This window comes from Bombina bombina, chromosome 6, assembly GCF_027579735.1.
Source record: "Bombina bombina isolate aBomBom1 chromosome 6, aBomBom1.pri, whole genome shotgun sequence".
Lineage (NCBI taxonomy): Eukaryota > Metazoa > Chordata > Amphibia > Anura > Bombinatoridae > Bombina > Bombina bombina.
The window spans coordinates 233,084,958-233,102,580 of record NC_069504.1 but is presented as its reverse complement, the minus strand read 5'-3'; the positions used below and the strand labels follow the sequence as shown (position 1 = coordinate 233,102,580).

The 17,623-nt window shown below is 34.5% G+C and overlaps 1 protein-coding gene across 1 annotated transcript in view; it reads left to right on the top strand.

The window, feature by feature from the left end:
• Positions 1-17,623, top strand: part of SYT1 (synaptotagmin 1) — a 991,400-nt gene that overhangs the window by 409,604 nt on the left and 564,173 nt on the right. Inside the window, exon 4 of the mRNA XM_053716760.1 lies at positions 11,408-11,469. The gene's annotated coding sequence lies outside the window, so the exon portion shown is untranslated. The remainder of the gene's footprint in view (positions 1-11,407; positions 11,470-17,623) is intronic.

Below are 17,623 nucleotides of genomic sequence, written 5' to 3'. Positions count from 1 at the left end.
GCGCAAAGATATGAGGTCTCAGGTGTAAGGAAAAAAAGGCAGGTGAAGGGCTTTAACAGAGATGCTTACATTTACATGTCTAAATCTGAATATGTATGTGTGTATACATGTATGTGTATACATGTATGTGTAAATATGTATTTACAGACACACACACACATATATATATATATATATATATATATATATATATATATATATATATATATATATATATATATATATATATATATATACAGTATGTACAGGGGTTGAAAAAGTTGCCCAAGAGCTTTATATACTAATAAATATTTTAAACTTATTCTCATAACTAAAAAAGAGAATATTCTTGTTCACATGGCAGCAAGCTGATGCAGGAATAATTGCACACAAACATACACAGCCAGGGATATACACACACTCAGAAATATACGCACACACAATCACAGATACACACAAACACTCACACAAGCTCTCTCTTACACACTCACACAAACTTACTCTCACACACTCTTACAGATAAGACTCACACACACTTTTACACACTGTCACACAGTTTTATCACATATATTGTCACTTTCTCACACTCACATCCTATTTCTCACTCTCTCATATTCTCACTATCTAACACACACAAACTCTCTTACACACAATTGTTTTGCAGTTACTATGGAGGTGGCACAATTCTTACTGTAGCCCCCTACTTCTTAAATGCACTAACAGCCATACCTTTACAAGGTAGTTTTTTTCACATATCCTATGCTACAGCATGACAAGGAGAAGTGCAGTCTTACTGGGAGTAAACTGCAAACAGCCTATACAATGACTTTATTTGTTATTTGAAAATTGTTGTGTGGGGCAGTATTAGAAAACGTAGTAGTAACATATGAGAAAATCATAATTTAAAATTGTTCCAGCAGCATATAAATGTAAACACGTTTTATTAACTTATGCTGTATAAAAATAGATATACAATACAATTCCCTTAATATACCAAATATTTTCTGTTGACCACTTCTTATAAGGTGTGCACAAATGCTGAGTTTGCTTTACCATTATACCGCCCATCCTGACTGACTTGTTTATCATTCAGCGTGGAGTAGCTGTACAATAATTTAAAGTTTATTTGAAATATTACAGGCAATTATTTATTTTTACATCATTAAAAAAACTTAAATTATATATGTTTTTTGGCACATAATCTTTGTTGCCAGTATATATATATAAAAAAAATCAATATGGCTTAGCCTGCAAAAAGTTATAGGGGGAATCTTCTGTTTCTACATGATGTGGATTGTTTTAACATGTTAAGCATTTTTATATTTTAAGAAAACAGAAATCTTTATAAAAATGTAAAAATTTATATGACAGATACATGTTGAAAATAGCAAACCATTTTTCTAAGTCGTCCCAATAAATTTCAAGGTCGTCCGGGACAACTGGGCGACTGGGTTTTTTATACATATATTGATTGGAGTAGCTTCAGATTTTAAAAAGGAAGGAATTCTTGTCTACTTATAAATGTATAGTTAGTCCAATGAAAAAGTATCATTGCTCAATGAAATACTCTTGTTATTTTGGTATATATAAACTTAAAGGGACACTGAACCCATTTCTTTTCTTTTGTGATTCAGATAGAGCATGCAATTTTAAGCAACTTTGTAATTTACTCCTATTAATTTTTCTTCGTTCTCTTGCTATCTTTATTTTAAAAAGAAGGCACCTAAGCTTTTTTTTGTTTTAGTACTCTGGACAGCACTTTTTCATTGGTGGATAAATTTATCCACCAATCAGCAAGAACAACCCAGGTTGTTCACCAAAAATGGGCCGGCATCTAAACTTACATTCTTGCATTTCAAATAAAGATACCAAGAGAATGAAGAAAATGTGATAATAGGAGTAAATTAGAAAGTTGCTTAAAATTGCATGCTCTATCTGAATCACGAAAGAAAAAATTTGGGTTCAGTGTCCCTTTAAACTAAGTAAACTTTTAATGCAGGTGGGTTTGCTCGCGTATTACCAGAGGGGGCTGGTGAATTATGAAGATGGAGGTACACTTGGCCCCCGCCCCTTACCACACCCCTTGAAATAAAGCCCCGCCCCTCATATTGCTCATTAGAGAGATAGATAGAGAGATAGATATAGATAGATAGAGATAGATAGATAGATAGATAGAGATAGATAGAGATAGATAGAAATGTGCATTTTGGAATTTTGAAGTACAGGTTGTGGTTTCAACAGAAAAAAACAGCCATTTCCATTTTAATCCAATCCATCAGGTAAAATGGATCACATTATGAACACACTGAAATGAACAAAAAATGACTTGGCATAGTCATGTTTTTCATAACGACATCACATCAATACTTTAATATGAGACAGTTATTTAGGGGCTGGTGTTCTTTCTGGGTCATGCTGTACTTCCCCCCCCCCGGGGCCCGGCAATCCAGGATGACCCAGAAAGAACACCAGCCCCTAAATAACTGTCTCATATTAAAGTATTGATGTGATGTGTCATTATGAAAAACATGACTATGCCAAGTCATTTTTTGTTCTCCAGCAGCCATGGGATTACTAGAAATAAAGGGAGAGCCCGGGCAGGCTTATTAAGAAAATATGGCTACAGCTGTGTATCAAGGGTGGTGGTGATTATACTGCACGCTCATTACCTCTTGGGCTGAGGGCTCATGTCATGACCAAGTTCATATTTAATAAGACAGAGAGTGCCTAGTGTATTGCTCTTTTTTTTTGGTATGGCTTCCAAATCTCTGCCTGCCTTGTAATATCCATAGTATTTTTTTATTTAATTAGCAAGAAAAACAAATATCTTGACAATAAATAGTTACAGGGGATTCTCAAAGAGCCCCTTTGAGAATCCCCTGTAACTATTTATTGTCAAGATATTTGTTTTTCTTGCTAATTAAATAAAAAAATACTATGGATATTACAAGGCAGGCAGAGATTTGGAAGCCATACCAAAAAAAAAGAGCAATCCTCTAGGCACTCTCTGTCTTATTAAATATGAACTTGGTCATGACATGAGCCCTCAGCCCAAGAGGTGATGAGCGTGCAGTATAATCACCACAACCCTTGATACACAGCTGTAGCCATATTTTCTCAATAAGCCTGCCCGGGCTCTCCCTTTATTTCTAGTAATCCCATGGCTGCTGGAGAACAAAAAAATGACTTGGCAATAGTCATGTTTTTCATAATGACACATCACATCTCTCAGACAGTTATTTAGGGGCTACTAATCCTAAATCCAATTGCCCACTGTTTAGATATAAGATCATCACATGGAGCAGTTTTCTTCAGCTTTTATGGTCAAAATTCCATTTGTAAGAATTATGTTACATGATACCAGCCAGGTCAAACCACTAACAACAATTACAGTCAGTTTCAGCATTATGGGAGATGCTGTACAGTAATAACAACACACATCTTAGTAATATCACCTCAAACAGGGTCACTGATAACTATAAACAAAAATGCTGGAACATTTTGCTTACACTCAAAATAAGGAAACTGACAGAGCCCTGAATAGATCACCAAGCTTAACTCACTTCTAAAGAACAGTATGCAGATAAATGCCAAAATAATGGGAATAAATAAAAAAAAATCAATTGTAAAATATAAATACCCCCTGTGTACGGCCCCACCCTCTCTATCGGTTCAGGGTCAGGCTGTCAGGTGGCTGCGGCGGCAATTTTTTTTTTTTAAATAAGATGACCACCCCAAAAAAAATTAACTTATCGAGTTACCTCCTCAGCAGCAGTGGCCTGATGGTAAACGCGTCCAGGTCCGGTCCTCATTGCTGCCGGTGGGGGGTGCGGCTCTGCAGACTGTCTGCAAGTTAGTTGGCTAACGGCTGGGCTGGTATAATGAGACTGTCACTGAGACAGAGAACTTCTTTAGTTGCTCCTCCTCCGCAGTCCGCAGTCTACTCCGGCGCACACAGTGTGTGACTGGCAGCTCACTTGACACAACACAAGAATTTGAGCTCCTCTCAGCTCAACAACTATCTCCGCAATGAGATTTTGCGCCGTTGAGCTGGGAGGAGCTTGTCAAGCGTCATCACGTGACTGTGAGTGATGACGCTCTACTTTGTCACTGGCTGCTGCCTTTCTCTGTAAATAACACCTCCCACGGCTCGCACAGACTGAAGTGTGCGATACACAAAGTATAGGGATGGGGAGGCTGGGAGCTGCGCAGGCTGCAAATTTAGGATGCGCATAGCACACTGCCATATCTCTTAGCTACCGCACCTGCGGTTAGGGTTAGTGTATAAATTATATAATAAAAAAAAAAAAAAAAAAATTTCATTATTAAACATACTGTTTGGATTTTTTGGGGGACAAAAAAAAATATAATTTTTACAGTAGGGGGCTATTGGAAAAATTATATATTTTTTATTCTGTTTTTTTTTTTCTTTCTTCTGGGCTGCTGGGGGGGGGCACGTGCGAGTGTGCTCAAATGGAGGAGCCTCCACTGCGTATTACAAGTTAAAAGTAAAATGCATACAAGCGAAACCAAATGTGCGCTAACTTCAGGACTTCAGACAATGCAGTTGTCTTACGCATTCGCCCCATAGACTTCAATTGAGCGTGTTATTGAAAAAAGTGTATCTCTCACCCACTAACCCGACACTGCGTTAGACCAAGTGCACTCCACCCAGTGTGAGTTATGAATATTTAACATTCCAATGCTCTTCACTTAAAAGAACATACTCTTTTTATTTTTAAAAATGTATCTGATAATTTAATATATATACTGTATATATTTATATATCTATATGAATATCTACAGGTATAGGTATATACAGAGTTCTTGAGTTGCACTAACCCGACAAGCACAAATTTTGCTCAAGTGAATGCATTTACTTTAAACTTGTAATTGTGAGTTACGCAAACAGTAGCACACCACTTGTAATCCAGCCTCAATTAAGATAAAAGAAACTTAGTCAGATACAAGCCAAAATCTTTAACAAAAATCACAAAAGAGCATATTACAGGTTAGGGAAGTCAAAGTAAAAAATTAGGAGTTCAAAAATGTGGAACAAGTGAGCATGAAGAATTTCAATACACAGCAACCAGACACTGCATGGATCAGGGAATATAAAGGTTACTGCAACTAAGGCTGCTTAGCTCCTCCTAGGCCTAGATGCATGTAGAAGGGTATGTCCCTGGACTACAAAACAATGCAGTTTGCTAACAAATACTTTGCTTTAAATGCTTTTAAAATATTTATTTTGTTTGCAGATTAATTTGGTTAATTTTAGAGGCATTTGTAACTTAATAGAACATTTGTCCTTTTTTATTTTTTCAAAAGATCTACATTTGAAACTGTATTTTTAAGTAAAATTTGCATTGTTTTATAATACATGGCGACACCCTATTGGAAGGTTTCTTGAGAATAAAATTATCCTCATTATTAGTGTGATCAGCTAGGAACCAATACAAATAAACTCATTCAAATATCAACCATTCACTGTGCTTCATGGAAGAGGATCTGTGTCCGGCATTCTACTGAATGCTTCTCAGCTTCTTAGGGTGGGGGAGCATTGGAAAAACGCAATTTTCATAAATTACAGAAAAAGAGGGCAAAACAAATAATTCAACATGTTTTTTACTGTGCGTAATTAAACATTTTTGTTGGGAAATAAAATCTGTGTTTAATTTTTTTTAACGACAAATGTGTTATTATTAACACTGCAAAACTAAAAAAAAATAAAAATCAATCGTAACATTTTAATTATATTCCATATTTATAACCCTAGTTGGTGTAAACATATATCTTCTCCATTACAATCAGTTTGATAAGTTTTTTCCCAGCTGAATCTAAATCATATAAATAGATATAGCTGAAGACAAAATCATAATAAGATGCACACAAATGAAAAAAAACGGCAGACATAACTTCTAGAGCTGGCACAAAATAGATGATAGCGATATATATTTTTTCTTACATAAATCTTTATAGTTTCACAAGTTCTCAAAGTCACCTGAAAGTTATCAAAGATCATTTTACAATTGTCTTTTTTATCTGTTTTTTTTATCAACATACCCTTATTTGTCAAGACCTTAGAATCGATTGCATCTATATAACCTTCAGCTTCTATAGTTAGCTGATCCTTAACGCTTTTAGAAATATGGCATACAATAAATACAAAGTTGATGCAGAGTAGTCACTTATCAAATATCTGTCACAAACTTTTAATTAATTCATTTTACATTATTGAGAGTTTATAGTCAGTTCCTGAGATAAACCGGTTTTCTGAAGAACATAAATTTTATGTTGTCGAAATCCTTGCCTCATTGCATGTTATTCCAAGGCAGGTGGAGTTGCACTAAATATAGGATTCAACATGAACTGGAGCACTATATAAGTATTGATTTTGCCCTTTAGAGCTTTACAATCACTGCACTTTGATAGATGTGAAATATTAGTAAGCTGGTAAGCCTAATAGCAATTTCCTAGACAGTGAGTGAGTGGAACAGATCTGGAAAAAATAAAGCTCTACCACATAATTGGTGTTGAAGAAAAAAGTACAATTAGTTTATAGCTATGCCTAAATGATAAATTAAGGAAATCAAACAATGCAATTAGGTGTCTGTTCATATCAGCATATAGTCTGTTTACATTTAATAAGATAAGAAATGAATATGCTATAGATACTTACGGCCCAATTCTTATATGGTCCGGTGAAATTTTATAAGATGCCTTGTCATTATTACTAGGACCCTCAGGGATGGTTTTAAATGCATTTTTTTCCCTTTGGAACTGTATATCTCATTATGGGTAGTTACATCCTTTCTTTATGTGAAGGAGAGACAGTTTCTTTACAAGGTATTGCTTTTTGAAAAAAGATTTCTCTCTTTGCTGGTGAGGTTTTTAGAATCAGGCCATTAGAATCAGACTGATGATGCATATTCCATTTCATAGTGTATAATATTATACTATCTAAACCGAATACAACTATAATACACTTTAATATTACTTCCTTAACAGCGTAGCTATTTCCATTGGATAACATGATTGAGGAAACGTGAAATAAACAATTTACTATCAAAAAGCTATAAACACTTCTTTAAAACTGATTACTTAAAAGGATACTTAAACCCATTTTTTAAAAAAAGGTTTGGGGGGGGCGGAGCCAACTACCTAAGAGAGCAGACGTGTTTTCATGGAGCTCCTCTGCTCTAGCTAATTGAAGATAAGCAAATGTACAATTATCTGTCAACTTACACCTCTAAACTGCCCAGATACTAAGAGTAATCAAGCTGGTCAAATTTGCGAAGAATCTATTTACTATAAGTGGATGCTTGGAGTTCTTTCAAAGACACTATAGTTTGAGGCCTAAATGGACTAATGAGGCGGTGAGGGTATCCTATACCTAACATTACCGGAGAGGCCTTACTTCAACATCAGCCAAATGGAGCTAGATGCCGCACTACACAGGTTCGAGGATCGTGTTGGGGAGATCTTGAAAGATCATTTCTTGGCAATGAGCTCCCTATTTAAGCAACTCTGGGACCTGTTCCCCACCAAAGAAGACGGGCAAGATGGCGGTGAAGCAACAGGAACCACACTGGCTATCGATATGCAGCCCCCACACAAGCTAGATCTCACTGTCCCCCAGAAAGCAGTCATGGTCCCAGCAGGGACAGACAGGAATCGCTACGATCGGGGCAGAGAGAAATCTCCACGAAGCCTGACAGGACCGAACCCGAGACTCTTTAAGCGCACTTACCTGGAGGATCTCATGAGCACGGTACCATGTAAGCTGCCCTCTGAAACTGTCTTAGGCTTTCCGCCTCCCGGATGGGCAATAGCCTGTGACCCCCTTACCTTGGGTCTCGGAGACTCTGAGAGATACCATTCAATCCGGTCACATACTCACTCCACCTCAGTGCAGTTGACGGATCCTAGCGTGACACCGGCCTCAGGAGTTGGCTAGAGGATAGTCATCGCGGAGACTCTTAGCAGCTGGGAGCCCCTCCTGAGTTCGTGAGATGAGACCCTTTTGCTCCCATTACAGTCTATCTTGCGATCCCTAGCATGCTGAGTGCGTCCTATGTGCATGTAAACCAGCTGCCTTATATTACAGCATGCATTCATATCGCCATGTCTGCCTACAGAAGTCAGGGTTTTCATAGATGCTTGCTGGCCTTAGGAGACATTTATGAAGTTTATTTCATCAGACACAGACGTCTCCCTGATCAGTTTGGGACTTTTATTTTGTCTCTTTGTTAGAAACTTTCCCTTTTACAGGAACTCAGTTACTCACTCTAACTAAAACACAGCATGATGTCTAATTCTGAGCTATAAATCTGACACATACTTATTATGCTGATCAAGTGCTGTGCACCTAACACCAGTACCTTGCATATGTTAATGAATAATTTGGTCCCTTCACACTAAGATTTTTGTTGAACGTACTTATTAATCTACTTAGCTGTGTGGACCTATTATTTATCTGTTTTGAAAACACACCTTGGGTTTGTTGGGAGCTTAGTTTTGCTTCCCATTATATTTGTTTCAAATGATGCTTAACCATAGATTTTCTTTTTCTTCCCTCCCCCCTTGTAGAGCTTAACTTTTTATCTGTATACCAGTCATCTAGATATGTCTCTTCTTGTCTATTGAGCATTTCCTAGCATGAGACACATGTAAGGACAGAGGGATATAAAGCACACACATCTCTGAGTATATCTATTACAAAGCTCTATACTATTATGCAATATATGTTAGAGTTAAAGGGGGTTACCTATACTGTATCATGCTCCTAACCTTTATCTTCCCTAACTAAGGACTTATTAGATAATGAATAAACTACCCTCTACATGCTACACCGTTAGGTTGTGTAACTATAATTATCTTTAGATAATAATAGCACTCATTTCAGCCCATTAACATGTCCTGTATTGATTCTCTTTGCCTTGTAATTTATGCAGCTAACGCTTACGACTTATCCCTCTGCTCATCTGCTCTATACAGTCCTTATGAATATAGACTTCATCGTGACTTATGACTTATATAGTTTTGTGGCGCATATCATATACCAGGCTATTTTAATCTGTATGTACAGTGTTGTACGGGTGTATGTATACAACACAGAATTCTTTCTATTCTTAGATGTAGCAACAGTACGTCTCCCGAACTTCTTTATAAATGGAATAATTTGAAATACATATATAACTCGGCCAATAAGGACTTAGATTATTAAGTCTAGTCTCGCTGTACTCCCTCAGAAGCTAGTACCCTAGACCTGCTCTTAATATATTGTATGACTTAGATTGAATCATATTGGCTCTAATATTACGGGGTCAACACTATAGCAATTACATTGGAACTCACTTGTACGCAAGCATATACAGCGCCTATTTACTGTTATATTCTCAATACATGGTCTAATGGATACGGTTGGGCCGTGTTAACTGGGAAGACACGGCTCGACATCAATCAGGGATTTTAGTTGGGATATATATACAGTAGCTGACAGCGTACAAGGTAATAGAGATGTATAGCTATGGGGGTGTCCTCTTTATCTCTAGTTTTTCATATACCTAGTTATCTCCCCCTGTCTATATCCTACTCAGGAAACTACCCTTACTCCCGCATGCCCTAGCCTAAATTCGTTCATGTTATACATAGAGGAAAGGTCTACGTCATAGTCTATTTTTAAACTCTAAGGTCTTAACACATTTACCAACTTGCCTTATTAATTGGCTCCGCCCCCCCACATCCCTTCTACTCTACTTAAAGTGGCTCTGGCCCACTGACTTCCCCCTCCCTCAAGCCAGACTAAAACCCATATATACTTATAAGTACCCTACTTGTATGATTGCATTTACAAGGTTCTTCAATTTATAGATGTCTAACTCCCCATAATCCTCAACTATTCTATACAATATCTACCTTGTCATTAAAGTTAAAGCATTGACGTGCTTACTTTATATCTTGCCCTGTTATATAAGGTGGTGGCTGGTTTATGTAGGAAAAACTAAAAGAGGTCATTCCTACCCCTACACAGGTTAGTTTGATAGCTTTCACTACCTTTTTGTTATTATTTAACATGAATACTTGATTTACACCGCTCTCATCTTATGTACTAAGTATTAATACCGCTGTATATTTTGTATTTACCCTGTGTGGGTGGAACATTGTTTGTTACCTATGACTTCAACCTCAATAAAAAAATATTTTTCAAAAAAAAAAAAAAAAAAAGGTTTGGATAGAACATGCGATTTTAAGCAACTTTCTAATTTATTCCTATTATCATTTTTACTTTGTTCTCTTGGTTTCTTTATTTAAAAAAGCAGGGATGAAAACTTAGGAGCCGGACAATTTTTGGTTCAGAGCCCTGTATAGCGCTTACTGATTGGTGGCTACATTTAGCCACCAATCAGCAAGCACTACCCAGGTGCTGAACCTAAAAAGGGCGGGCTCCTAAGCTTTCACTGCTGCTTTTTCAAATAAAGATACCAAGTGAACAAATAAAAATTGATAATAGGAATAAATTAGAAAGTTGCTTAAAATTGCACGCTCTTTCTGAATCATGAGAGAGAAAAAATGTGGGTACAGTATCCCTTTAGGGCAAAAAGGAGGGAAAAAAATAACTTTCTATTATGAATATATTTTGAATAAATATTTTTACTTAAATTACCAAATGTACATTAAAGTTGAAAAAAAAACTACTTAATACAGTATAACTGCAAGAGTAGAATATTGCTTGCTTACTATGGTCTATAAGTGGAGCATAAAAATGATAGTGCTATGGATTGCTAACATCACTAGAGTGCAGTCCATAACACTTTCATTTTTATGTCCATAGTGGTGGAAAGTAAAATGTTAGCACTTGAATAAATCCTAAGGAGAGCTAATATCTGGAGGTCAGATAACACTGCTGCACTAAATCCCTCACATAATAGACTTCTATGAGGCACGCTGAAAAACTCAGGTCCTGGCTTTTGCTCGAGCGATAACCTGAAGGTACGATATGCCTATGGTTAGCATAAACAAAAAAATTTTGTTTTTCACAAAGTCTTAAACTATATTTTAATTTTAACTTGTATGTATATATTTATATATAGATAGAGAACAAGACGAGAGAGAGATGCACATTTTTTAATAAATAGGGCCCCATCTACAAAATGGCAGGTGGACAAGGTTCCCAACTTAGGAACGGTGAGCTGACACTGTATGTCTACTGCCCACATGTACTATTGCACGATGAATTCCCCATGTTCTTGCGCGACGGCCAATCACCCAGAATGAACATGAGGTAGCCTGTCCCACAAGGGCTCAAAATCAGCATCCTCTGCTAAATACATTGAGACCATCAACTTATTAGTAAACAACTGTAAACATTCATTTTAACTCTGATTGTTTAACGTTACATGTAATGTATTTTTTTTTCTTCTTGAAGGAAATCCAAGTTGCAAAAAACAAGAGTTGCAAAAAGACGGAAAAGATTCCAAGTCTTAAGAGGTAAGAGACTTCCTTTTCCTCCATACACAATAAATAGTTATCTGAGTTAGAACAACACATATGTTACTTGGATAAGTATGCTGGGCTTAAACGCATAAACACAAAGACTTGCAGGGTCACTAGTACTAAAATTACACGCTTTACAATATTAGAGTCTACAGTTTTTCTACTCTAATGGCCCTTTAACATTGAGTTTACTACAACTCTTCATGGATTAATACTTACTTGTTTAGGTACCCAGACTACAGAGAAGTGCATGCAGTTGTTTTTAACAGCACATTGGTAGGTACAGCATCAACTTGCATTTAATATCAGTTGTTTACTCTTCTTGAATTCCAACAGGATACATCAATCTAAATATTCTATTTATACAAACTATAATTTAAAGTAATTTTATTAAAGATGCTTCTTTTAGTATGTCTGGTTCCTAACTATGTTAAATGTCAATAAATTATAGTAACACATAAAACAACTTGATTAATAAAAAAATGTATCCTTCAGTATAACCTTCTTTATTGTAATAGATGAAAACAATATTAAATTACAGGGCACATAATGTATAATGTTGTTCCAGATGGCAGAATGGCTATACACTACATCTGAATTGATTTAAGAGATTAAAAAAAAGCAAAATAAAAAATACCGAGCAGTGGATTAATAGTCCTAAATGGTGAATATTTGTAGAAATATTTTTATACATAAAATATTACCATAAAACTCTACATTTTTAAAGAAATGTTGCAATATTTTTGCATTTGCAAAGCTATCACTGTTTAAAGCATAATATTATTGTATGCACTGCCAATTATTGCTCCAGTGATAAGCCATGTTCACATTAATTTATCTCCAGCAGTGAATTCTAGGGCATGACTTTAACAGTACTCAAGCATGCATGGGAAACACATTTATATGATTTACTCCCATATTGGAAGCAGTTTACATGCATTTTAATAGCCTAGTAGTGAATAAATAACAGAAACATCTTTGCAAACATTAGTATATTGCTAAATATTGCATAATTGTATATGTAATCCAATATATATTCAATTCAATATTGCCTTCAAATTACTTAAAGGAACTGCATTCTACAGAGTATTCTTGTATCTAGGAACAAAAATCACTGACTGGTGAGCAGGGCTGCATTTTTTTTATTAGGGATTGCATGTATCTGCCTTTGGGACACATTCATTGTTTAAAAAATGCATAAAAATAGTAATAAAAATAAATTTGTATTCACACAATGTTCATGTATATGTTTATTTAGTCTTGACCTATGTATAGAGGTTGAAGGGGCAAAACAGATACTAATGCAACTGATAGTATTTTATTGTATATTGTATAAGTATATTCATTTGATAATGACTAATAAGGTTCATAAATAGCCTTTTTTTAGCTAGACATATGTTACATTAATTTTATCTACACTTATTACCTTTACCTGAATTTCATACTTGTTTTATCAGAGTTATTTTTTTAAACGTTGCAGTGTTTATTATTATTTTCTGAATATTCCATCCATATACTTCAAAACAATAAACAAAGAATCTAATAAATAACTCCACAATACAGCCTTTATGAGCTGTTCTTTGATGGTCACTCTTGAGACCAGGCTGGTAGGCACTGCCATTTGTAAAGAACTTCCTTCATAAAGGTCAACAAGAAAGAGTACAGAGGAATAACAAATATATATAAATTGCTTCATGTTGACTTAAAAAGCTTACATTAAAAGGAGCAATTTATTTTTGTTAGTTGAGAAACATAACTTTTTAAAATCAGAAGTTGTCTTCTGATAGCTGTTAAAAGTCAATTGAATAAGAAACTATTGATGGTTCTATCCACTTAACTTTCAGAGAAGATTGCTACTCACCTTGTTGCAGTGTGCTGAAGCCTATTCTTGTAGCTAAAGGGTTAAATTCATTTGGACTTGCCAAAACAAAACACTTTTTTTTTATCCAGAACTAATATGTAAATCTGAAGTTTATTCTATTTTTTGCCTGGTATCAATTATGTATCTTCAATATTTTGTTGTTCAATATTGTACAAAAATCTTTGTCTCTAAAAATAATGCAATAATGCAAATGTTCATATAAAATTAATATTTTCCAAAATGAGATGAATGAAAGAGAGCATTACCTTTAACTGTGTGCTCAAATGCTGTATAAAGTGCAGATTTTATTTTCTGTTGCAGATAACCTTCTATATCACTGTGCAATGAAATATTATAAGCTAGAAATAGTTACTCATGACAGATGGTATTTGCATGCTAGCCAGCTGTGCTAGAAACAGAAAATGCTTCTAATTAATCACAGGTATATAATACTAAATATTTTGATTAAAAAAACTTTATTTTTAGCCATGTTATAAAATTATTTTTTCTGAAGTAAAAATACCATATAAAGTATAAATATGGTAGATAATTGAATAATTGTACAATAAAATGTACCTTGGTAATGCAGAATTTAGTGTTTTAATATTACAATATCACAAATAAAATGCATAATTCAAAATAGAAAGTACAGCATGGTGTGATGCTGAAATAGCTTCTCTCTTGTGGACACTACTGTACTGTTGTAAATGTCACCAATTTCACATTCTCAAAATCATACACACACGCATGATTTAGGTCTATGTCTAAAGCCATAGGTCTAGATTACTAGTGGAGCGCTATTTAGCACTCCTGGTCGTGCGCTAACTTTGCTCAACTTCTGCTTTTTGCATGTGTCAGATACTGCACATGTAAAAAATATTTGAGCACAAAAAACTTCAGTTACAATATTGCGTTAACGTATTTTCTCGAGTGTGCAAACCGCACATGAAATATTAATATTTCACATTCCAATGTTCTTCAAATAGCAGAATATGTTCTATTTATTCATAAATACATATTTATATATATATATATATATATATATATATATATATACCCAGCGCTACGGAATTTGGCGGCGCTATACAAATAAATGATAATAATAATATATATATATATATATATATATAATGTTTTTTCTTACAATATATATCTAAACCTCTCTCTCTCTCTCTCTTTCTCTCTCTCTCTCTCTCTCTCTCTATATATATATATATATATGATGTTTTTTTCTTACAATATATATCTAAACCCCTCTCTCTCTCTCTTTCTCTCTCTCTCTCTCTCTCTCTCTCTCTCTATATATATATATATATATATATAGAGAGAGAGAGAGAGAGAGAGAGAGAGAGAGAGAGAGAGAGAGAGAAATATAGGCATAGATATGTACAGATACATGTGTTCCCACATATATCGATATATATGTATATACAGTACATACATATACATATTTTGACATGTATATGTATGTATCTCTATGTTAAAGCCCTTTGCAGCCTTTTTCTATGCATATACAGGTATAGATATTTATAGATATATATGTCTAAATATATATATATATATATATATATATATATATATATATATATATATATATATATATATATATATATGTGTGTGTGTACATATGTATTCATGTTTTTATATGTACAGGTATATGTATATCTGCAAGTACATATATACACATATAAATACATAAATACATATGTTCCCACATATAAATATATATATATATATATATATATATATATATATATATATATATATATATATATATTGCACTTGAGCAAATGCGGTTACTTTTAACTTGTAATATGCGTGCTACTTCCAATGCGCACAAACAGACACAATAAACCCGATATTGCTCACGTGAAAATGTTAGCGCACCACTCGTAATCTAGCCCATAGTTGGATATGTTGAGTGATCTGGATATTTTATTACGCCTGTTTATTATTAATTTACTTATCTTTAATTTTTTAGGGAATCAGATGCATAGAATGAAATAGCAAGTTGGCAAATTTAGAAAGACACTAAGACTTGAGAAAGCATTTAGTAAAGTATTTGTTACCATATATATCTTTCTGACACTCTCTTGAAATTGTATGTTCCTGGTTATGGCTTATTAACCAAAGAATTGGTTTCTAGATGATGTTCTGGCCAAAATAAAATACCAACAGCAATCTGCACTGCACACATGTGAGTTAAAAACAAATATGGTGATTGTTAGAAGAACTGGCAGGTCAAGTGGAACTCACAGCACTGAATACCAACAGAAAAAAATTGCAGACCAGGGATTTAAAAACAATAAAGACTAAATCAGACCAAAAATCCAGGGAAATTTTCAAGGCAAGCTATAGATTAAAACAATATGAAAAAAGACAAAGATTGCCTCAGGGGTTGAAGAATACTTTTGCTGTTAGCCCTACTTCTACATTATTTATTTTATTGTGAAGACAGCAAACTTATAGTGATATAGTATAACAATTTTTTATGATATATATATACATATATAAAATATATAAGCATGTGTTACATTATAGCACTATGGGCATATGCTACAGACAGCTGCTTCTTACACTCTGTGACATCTCTGAGTTGGTGGAGATAAATCCCCTTGCATGATACATCCAGACAACGGATGTACACTGTCCACTACAAATTTAATGCAAAGCCAGGCAGACAGGTTCCCAAGTCAGGAACCTTGTCCACAGTTGGCTTAGTACATGGGGCCCTATATATCTATATATCATTACGAGGAGTGTGTATCGCCATAAATACATACACATATAAAAACTCTATCTAGTAAATTTCTAAATAAACCCTGGATATTGGCCACAGTGCATTATTATATAAAAAAAAAAGAAAGAAATTGTATCCTAGCCAGCAACCACTAATAAGGAAAAAAATGAACTTGATTTGGCCATCCAAGTGTGCCCTGACACATGCTGATGATGCTTCGAAATTGGATGACACCAGTTGTTTTAAAAGACAGCAGCGGCACTTCAACGTTAAGCCTTATGGAGTGATTACTGATCTTTGGGGTTTCAGCTGAACAGGAATATTGTGGACATTATAAATGGAAAATCACAGCACATTGACTTGTGAGAGCTATCCTTTACGGGCTCTCCTTCAGTGGGGTCTCTTAGGCAAGAGGATTTGTTTTCAGTAGTTGAACCCCTGGTAAAAAGTTAAATTTATAGCCCAGTTTTCAAGTACTGTGTATGAGTTAACATTACTTCCTTGGCTACATTTTCCTACAAGATGCTTATTTTATTTCTCCAAATATTTTTTTTATCAACATTATAACATCTACACTTGGCAGCAATGTGATAATAAAAAAACTAAAATATTTTTGGTTTATTTCATATTCATTAAGAAGAAAATACAAGTACAAAGTGTGTCATATAAATTATTATGCAAGAAATGTGTAAAAAGTTCATTAATTTAAGGAGGAGGTAATAAAATGAAGAGACTGATTTAGTAGAAGCCAGATTGATTTATATACCTCCCAATAGAGGCATTGCTAAAGCTTGAAGGGAGACAAAGCTAAAACCTCTTGGAGTCTAGCCCATTAAACTAAATTAAACTATTTAAATAAGCTCATTATCTCTTTTTCTGAAAAAGGAGACATTAAGAATGTCTCCCTCAGGTGGCAGGATTTGTTAGTGGAAAATTCTACTAAGTTTTGCTAATAATGAAAACTTGAATGTTTCATTTCTTTGTATTTGGTTACATTAGTTGTAGATTTCTTAAAAATGTGCTGTTTCTGAACTTCTTAATCCAACTAAAGGGTTTTGATTTTCTTGATGCATACTCAAATACATCATTACTTTATTTTTTGGCTATATAATAATAAGAATATTGACCCATGAATCAGAAAAGAGTACATTTTGCATGAATTGATTGACAAAATTCAAATCATGATACTTTTATCAGATATAGAAATGAATCATAGTGAAGTGATGACATTTTCTTAAAAATGGTATGTGGGCTGGATGTTCTTAAGCCTTGATAAAAAGGTCCCCAAGAAGCCTAATGAGTTCAGATTTAGAAATTTATCAGAACCCAGAGATTATATTAGGCTCTGTTGCATTGTACCCATCATGGATTTCGGCAGAAATGTTTCCAGGGGTGGGTGAGAAATAATAATGTTGAAAAAGGCAAAAGTTTGAATTGGTTAGAGGGAGAAACCATGAGACTACTGTATATAAATATCATTCTTCCCATATAACTCCCATAAAACCATGTACATTTGACCTTTTATTTCAGGGTGGAGGTTTAATATA